General features: G+C 42.6%; 1 long non-coding RNA gene across 1 annotated transcript; it reads left to right on the forward strand.

Annotated features, from left to right (window-relative positions):
* The first annotated feature begins 1016 nt into the window (after positions 1 to 1016).
* Positions 1017 to 7757, forward strand: LOC125619973. Its single transcript, XR_007351550.1, has 2 exons — positions 1017 to 1162; positions 4918 to 7757. It is a non-coding gene; the product is annotated as an uncharacterized LOC125619973 (long non-coding RNA).
* The last annotated feature ends 855 nt before the right edge of the window (positions 7758 to 8612 follow it).

Raw genomic sequence — 8612 nt, forward strand, 5'->3', positions numbered from 1 at the left:
ATATTTACTTAAGACAAAGAAAAACATATATCTATATATCCACACAATCATTTGGACATGAATGTTCATAGTGACTTATTCAGAATAGCCAAAAATAGAAACAGCTGTCCTTTGGTAGATAAATGAATAAACCAGTAGAGGTATATTTATGCAATAGAACATAATAAAAGGTAACAAGTTTCTAATGTGCTCAATCATATGGATGAATCTCCAAAACATTATACTGAGTAAAATCATCCATACCCTAAGGAAGACATACTGTATGATTTCATTTATGAATTTATCTCTATAAAAGGGAGCCCTAAAACAGAATGGTAGAAATAAGGTTATTGGTTTACTTGTCAGGGACAGCTACCTTCATAGGGACAGGGGGTAGCTTTGGATGATAGAATGGATGATTATCTTCATGAGGGTGATGATTATAGGAGTTAATACATTTATTAACATTCATCAAACTAAACATTTCTTGTACATGGCATTTTTTGTAAATTATGTCTCATTAAATTTCATTTTACTTTTGTTTAAAAGGTGGTGGAAGCGAAGGGCCCTCTGTACAGAGTGGGCAGGGAAAGAGTGCTAACTAAACCTGGAACCTGAGGCCTCATCAGAGGGGAGCAGTTGCTCAGAGCTGGTCCTGAAAGCTCCACTTGGGAGAGACAAAACTGTCTACAGGCTGGGGCAGGAGCAGCCACACAGCTGGTAGCTGCTGATGTGTATTTTAAAGATGCTCTTGGTTAACCGCTATATCTCTTTTTGCGGGGCAGGGGCATGCCAAGGTTTGAACTCAGGGGCACTCAGTCACTGAGCCACATCAAGCTTGCCATTGCTGAGGTTGGCTTTGAACACACAATCCTCCTGTCTCAGCCTCCCAAGCCACTGGGACTACAGGTGTGCACCACCACACCTGGCTAACCACTGTACCTTAAAATGTTGGCATGTGGCATGTGACTAAAGACCTGCAGATGAGGAAGTGCTCAGAGCAGAAATCAGGGAAGTGCACTGCAGACCAAGGGAACAGCAAGCACAAAGGCCTGAGCAGGGTTCACACATGGGGTTGAAGAGAAAGTGAAAACGCAAGGCCGATTCCAAGACTCCCAATCTCAGCGACCAAGGATTTTTTTGGAGTTGCAGTCATCAGAGATCCAAGTCTCGGTTTGAACAGGTGAGGTTCAGCATCCGAGGAGAGACGCTAAGCAGGCAGGAAGACACAGAGTGGGAGTGCAGAAAAGATGTTAAAGCAGAAATAGAAACAAGGCCATTGTCAATATATAAATGATACTTAAATCCCAGGAACTAGCTGACATCACTTAAGGAGAGAGTAGATAGGAAAGAGATCCAAGGACCATATTCCCAGAGTAAAAGGGACAAAAACAGCAGAGGTGATGGGGAAGCAAGAGTGAAAACCTAGACAATGTGTGAGCTCCGAGCCCTGGGGAGAAGGGTTTCCAGAAGAGACAGTGACCAGGCAAGAGGGGCACCGTTGGCAAGACAAGTCAAGTGACCACTGAGACTCAACTCTGAGAGTTAGCAATGCAGTAGTCACTGGTGATCTTGACAATAGCAGCTTTAGTAGGATGATGGAAACAAGAGTCTGATTAAAGGTGATTTTAAAAGAATGAGAGGAAACAACTCAAGCGTCCACCAACAAATGAATGGACAAACAAAACAGTGTGTCTACATAGTGGAATAGTGAAGTACAGACACATGCTACCACAGAAATGAACCTTGAAAAGTCTATAGTGAGTGAAATAAACCAGCCAGAAAGGTGCACATAGTGTCTGACTGCATATACAGGAAGCATCCAAAATAAGCCAACCTAGAGAAACCAAAAGCAGATTAGTGGTTACCAAGGTCTGGGGAACTGCAGAGCTGGAGAACAACAAGTAGCTTCGTAATGGGTTCATGGCTTCCATTTGGAGGGGTGAAAAGGTTTTGGAAGTAGGTAGAGCTGGTGGTGGCACGACACTGAATGCACGTGATGCTCCTGAGTTGTGCACTTTAAATGACGGATTTTGTGTTATGTGTCTTTTGCCCAATAAAAGAGAATGGAGGGGGCTGGGGATGTGGCTCAAGTGGTAGCACGCTCGCCTGGCATGCGTGCGGCCCGGGTTCGATCCTCAGCACCATATACAAAACCAAGATGTTGTGTCCGCCAAAAACTAAAAAAAATAAATAAATATTAAAATTCTCTCTCTCTCTCTCTCTCTCTCTCTCTCTCTCTCTCTCTTGAAAAAAGAGAGAATGGAGGAGAGAGATTGAAGACAGAAAAACAAAAAGGGAGTTATACTGTGAAAATGAGAGAAATGGGGTGGGAGCTCTAGCCGAGTTCAAGGAAAGTTTTTGTACTGATGGGAAAGAACAAGTGAAGAAAAACCCAGGACTCCAGAGAAAGAGGAAGGAGCTGTTGGAGATGATGAGCTGGAGGAGAGGAGAGAACTGCCATCGATCGAAGAAGGCCGGAGTTTGTCCTGGCCGGGAAAGGCAGAGCTGTAAACATAAGGGATCCCACAGGTGGTGGATGCCGGGATGACCATCTCCTCTCAGAGAAAGGAGCCGGGTGCTCACCACTGCACCTGCCCCTCCAGGGAGTTCCAAACAGGAGGGTTGCTCAGGGACTACTTACCAGGGACGACATCATGAAGATAGATAGAAAAGGCCTGATAGGAAATTGACTCAAAAGAGGCTTCATTTTTAACCAGAAAAACACAGAATTGCCTTGAGGGGTGAGGCTGTTTTTCTGAGTGCAAATGGAGCATGATCGTTATGGAAATTGTTTCCACTAAGAGGAAAAGACCCTTGTGGCAAATTGCAGGAATCCGATTAGCCTTCTGCATCTCTGAGTGATGACTCTAAATTCGGGTCCCTCCACATGCAAATGAGGTGATGTTATATAACCCAGCTCTTCATGTTGACGGCATAGAAGAGACTCATAAACCAATATCTGAGAGGGAAGAGGCCTCAGATCATCTGATCAACGGGGGGTGACTTTGCCACCCAGGAGACATTCAGGTTCATCTGGCAACCTTTCTTTTAGTACTGGGGTTGACACTCAGCCACTGAGTCACATCCCCAGCCCTATTTTGTATTTTATTTAGAGACAGGGTTTCACTGAGTTGCTTAGTGCCTCACGTTTGCTGAGGCTGGCTTTGAACTCGAGATCCTCCTGTCTCAGCCTCCCAAGCCGCTGGGATCACAGGCATGCACCACTGAGCCCAGTTGGCAACATCTTTTGGTTCTCACACCCAGACAAGTGCTATTGGCATTCTGTTAAAATGCAAGTACTCCCTAAGATCTGAAGAAATGACTCTACACTATGGTCTAAGAATGGTACTGCCTATGGCTTGTCACGGAGATTAAATGAATGGTTACATGTAAAGCATTGGGAACAGTGCCTGGGGCTTAGTAGGTACAATTTGTGGTTGCTCTTAACTGTGTTTTCAAACATTCATGGGAGAAATCTGTATGGGCCCTTTAAAAAGCCTGGCAGAAACCTAAGTTAAAAAAAAAATAGCAACAACAAAAGTGCAGCTTCTGCAGTTTCTTTTCAAGTAAAGACAAACTATTCAAAACGGAACAAGCATTAATAGGAAGTCAGGGAGTTGAAAGCAGTGAGTGACTGTTAACTTGGTTGCCAAGGAAACTCACCAGGTTGGAAAACATCGTTGTGGAGACTGATGCAGAGTCAGAAAGTGGCCCAGAGAACTTCTGTCCTCCTTTTCCCATCGCCTCGAGGGGACAGGCCAACTAAGAGGTTCGCAGGGCACTTGAGGGCCAGCCATGTGGTTTAGGGAGAAAGCCTCAGGTGTCAGCAGAAAGCCTGCTTCTCTCTGAGAGCTCAGCACATCCCACCAGGCCAGAGGAGAAATTAGACAGGCTGCAAAGGTGCCTCGGGCCCAGGAAGCTGGAAGTGGGGTGGGGTCTCCCAGCCCTTTAGACTCAACCCCAGGTGTAACCTGGGAGACAGCCAAGTATCTCTTCTAAAGAGGAGAAAAAGAAGAAAAGAGAGCTTAAGACGAGCAGCAGTAAGAGAGGGTTGGGGGAGGACCAAGATAGGGATATTTCAGCAAAATCATTCCCTGGTCATGGTCCAGATTTGTCGCTGATTTTTCTATTCTGGTAAATTACGCACAACATGGAATTTGCCGTTCTAAAGTGGATGATTCGGTGTCATTATCACATGGGTCATGTTGTGTGGCCATCGGCACTCACTGATTCCAGGACATGTCCACTTCCCCAAAAGAAGCCCCACTGGCCCTCCCTCCCCACCCTAGTCCCTAGCTATCATGAACCTGTTCTCTGTCTCCATGGATGGGCCTATTCTGGTTACGTCATATAGAGGGGATCACATACTATATGGCCCATGGGTCTGGCCTCTTTCACTCAGTGGGTTTTCCAGGTTCCTCCATGTTGTAATCTGAACTTTATTCCATTTGACCGGATAATACACCATTATATGGCTATCCCATATTTTCTTTGACGCATTATAAGCTTTGCCAAAATCAAGATGAGTGATGATGGTGGTGTGACTAGATAGGACAGTAGAAAGGGAGAAAATAGAATCATAAGATGCATCAGCAAGACTTGGTGACCGATGGGTCACAGTGGTGAGAAAGAGAGAAAGGAGTCAGGGATTGGCCTTGGGGTTCCTGGCTTGGGAACTTACTATGTATTGCTTCCAGGATTTGGATCTGGGTTATGAACTGGACAACAGAATCTACTGAAGATAATTTAAAGAATAGAGAATTATGACGTAGTATTATATTAAGTACCTACAAAAATCTTTTTTTTTTGGGGGGGGGGGAGTACCAGGGATTGAATTCAGGGGCACTCAACCACTGAGCTACATCCCCAACCCCATTTTTATTTTATTTAGAGACAGGGTCTCACTGAGTTGCTTAGCACCTTGCTTTTTTGCAGAGGCTGGCTTTGAACTTGCGGTCCTCCTGCCTCAGCCTCCCAAGCCACTGGGATTACAGGGGTGCGCCACCACACCGGGCCCTACAAGAATCTTGGGAAGACAATGGATCAGCCTCAGGTCTGTTTCCAGAAACAAATCCCTGGTGAAGATGGGAAGAAGATTCCAGAACAGTGTTGTGTCTGTGCGTACCGATTCCAGTAAAATGGAAATGACCCCTCCCCATCTTGCGTCTTCCTTCACCCTGCTCCACTTGGCATCTGACTGGTGGGTTCTACATCACCTGTCTGCATGCTGGCAGCAGAGGAGGCTGGGTGTAGTTGGTTTTGTTTTGCATATTTGTTTCTATGTTGGGGGAAAATATCAAATTTGGAAAACGTATCCTAAAGATTCTGAGCTATTTCAAAAGGTACAGACCTGCTTCAGTAGTGAGGGGATTAAGATTAGGGTCAGGTATTAAGTGGGTCACCAAGAAGGAAAATAGCCTGTTCAGGAGGGAAATGGGATTTCACTTTTGGGCCTGTTGAATGTGCAGTGCCTGTGATATCCAGGAAGTAGCTGGAAAGATCTTGTTTAATCCTCCAGGCAAACTGCAAAATTTATGTTATGGTCTACTTGCTCTAATATTGCACAATAAGAAAGTGGGGAAACAGGGCATGAATCTAGGACATTTGGGCTCTAAAAGCTGTTTTTTTCCTATGTCACAAATACCATCTTCCAACTTTATTGTCATCCTTTCAATTCTGCTCATCTTTGGTTAATCATTAATTCTTTTAACTCTATTTGTACTCTAACATCATGGACATCTCACTATTTGTCTCCATCAAACACCACATCACCCTAACTTCCTGAAAGTCATACCAAGGTCACAAGTTTGTGCTCCATCATTTCTGCTTAATGAACTTTGGGCATGTGTCCTGTGAGAAGATAAGTTCTGAATTGTGGCCTTCAAAACAAAATTAGAGTAGAAAATTCTTATCTTGGCACTCCTTGTATTAGTCAGTGTTTCACTGCTGTAATAAAACACTGGAGTCAGTCTACTTTGTAAAGAAAAGAGGTTTATTTAGCTCATTGTTTTGGAGGCTAGAAGTCCAAGCTTAGGCAGCCCCACTGGTTTGGCCTCTGGTGAGGGCCTACTGGTAGATGGCACCATGGTGGGAACACATGCAAGAGGGAGAGATAACATGGCCAGATGGGAGGCCAGGATTACGTGGAGACCAGACTTGTTTATTTTACAAAACACTCTCAAGAGAACTAACTCAGGGGTTTTCACTAACTCAGGGGCCCTTCTGAGGGCTTGCCCCCAGTGACGGAAGGACTTCCCACTAGGTTCTTACCATTAATATTTCCACATGGCCTCTACACTCCAAACTAGGGCCAAACATACCAATGCATGAACCTTGGGGGGCAAATCATAGCACTCCCCAATTTCCTTGTTTTGTATATTTCTTCCCCTTATCACTTCCTTATTTCATTACAATCTCAATACATTCACTGGATAGAAAAGTAGCTAGATTCTTTCTTGCTAAAGGGTTATAGCTTTAATGTATTAGCCCTCTCAGGGGCTTTGCATTTCTACAGATGTTGAACCATTTAAGAATGCAATTGGAAAAGTAGTTTGGGGGATTTCTTTCCTTTTTTCTTTATTTTTTTCATTCACTGTTTAAATCACCACCAAAATTTTCTGTCTTCAGAGGGGTCGACCTGGCAGCCTCATCCCTGCTTAAGAAAGAGTTTCTCAAATTCCATCAGGCTCATCTGTAGAAATGTCATATTGATTCTACAGTTTATATTAAAATGCCAAGAGTTTATAATTTAGCCAAAACAATTTTGGAAAGGAAGAACAAAATTGGAAGATGTATAGTGCCTGGATTTCAAAACTTATTATAAAGTAATCAACACCGTGTGGTATTGACAAAGGGTAGCCACAATATGAATGGAAAAGTAGAATCCAGAAAGAGAGCCACATTGGGCTCCAGTTGGTAGAGTGCTTGCCTTGTGTGCACAAGGCCCTGGGTTCAAGTCCCAGCACCACAAAAAAAAAAAAAAGAAAGAAAGAAATAGAGCCATGCTGCACACATCGAGAGGTGGCAAAGGGAGTCGGCATGAACAGGATAAATTTTTTATTGAGTGCTGCTTCACCAAGTGGATATCATAAAGAAAGATGAATCTCATACCTCTAAGCCATGCGCACACACACACACAAAAAAAAAAAAAAAAAAAACCAACCAACATGTTAATAAGATGGACCTCATCCAAATGGACAGCTTTTGTTCTTTGAAAGACACCATTAAAGGCAATGAAAAAACAAACCATTGACCAAGAAAAGTACACACACACACACACACATGCACACACACAATTTCTGTGCATAAACATGTATTAAGACATATAAAAATGTTTACAACTCATTTGTAGGAAGATAAACCATTCAATATTTTTAAATGGACAAAAGATTTCAACAAACTTCACTAAAAGAGATATGCAAATGGCCAACAGGCACATGAAAAGATTCTCAACATCATTAGTCATCAGGAAAATGCAAATTTAAAAAGCGTATTGAGATAGCACCATACACCCATCAGAATGGCTAAAACTAAAGAGAATGGCGATACCATGCTGGCAAAGAAGTAGAGCAACTGAGGGTGTAAAATTGTGCTTTGGGAAACAGTTTGGCAGTTTATTAAAAAAGTTAAACATATACTTAACCCATGACCCAGGAATTCTGCATCGAGATATCTACCCAAGAAAAGTGAAAGCGTATGTACTCAAGATTTGTATGCTTGTAGCAGCTTTCCACAGAGAAATTTTCTTACATCCCTATTCTGAAATACTTCTCAGCCAAAAAAAAAAAAAAAGATATAGTAATATGTACTACAGCGTGGATAAGCCTTGAAAATGCTATTATTAGTGTCTCAGTAATTTTTTCATAGTGCTTCTCAGCCAAAAGAAATACCTAACAGTTGCATTTATTGAGTCATTAGGTCCAAACAATTTTGTAATAGTGGCTCCCACAGCACTGAACACATATTGCCATGTACCCCCCAAAACTTGAAACATCCATGGTGTTCTGTGAATTTGCTGTGCATGTTAGGGGGCCTTGACAAAGTTTGGAAACCATGAGGCTGAATTAATTCAGAGTGACTGAGAGATGAACAATGATTGCCTGTGACTAGGGAACTTTCTAGGTGGTGGTGTTGATCACACATTGTATACATTGTCAAAACTCATCACAGTGTATTCCTAAACTGGGTGCATTTTACTGAATGTAAATCACATCTCTACAAAGCCAACTTAAAAACAAAAGTCAAAGATACCCATCCTGAATACAAAAATAAATCTTGTGCAGAAACACATGCATCCACACTTGTGGCTCTTTGACCTGTTCATAGCATGATGCTTAGGTATCTTGTGATTGGCCCCACGGACTGACTCTTAGACAGTCTTTGCCTCCCTCCTTTCCTGCCACTACTCCACTCCTACAAACTGAAGATATTCTCAGGAGATGCTGTTAAGTATCTGTTGACTTGAATTTATTGAATTTATTGAGACTTGACATTTTCTGGTATATCTTATCATCATTATAAAATGATAATTTTTGAAAATAACCTACTATATGTCCTCCATGGGTACCATTTATTGAACATTTGCTTTTCTGATAAACATTATCATTAATACTTTTCAGGGATATTTCATG

Source organism: Marmota marmota, unplaced genomic scaffold (genome assembly GCF_001458135.2).
Source record: "Marmota marmota marmota unplaced genomic scaffold, marMar, whole genome shotgun sequence".
NCBI classification, from domain to species: Eukaryota; Metazoa; Chordata; class Mammalia; order Rodentia; family Sciuridae; genus Marmota; species Marmota marmota.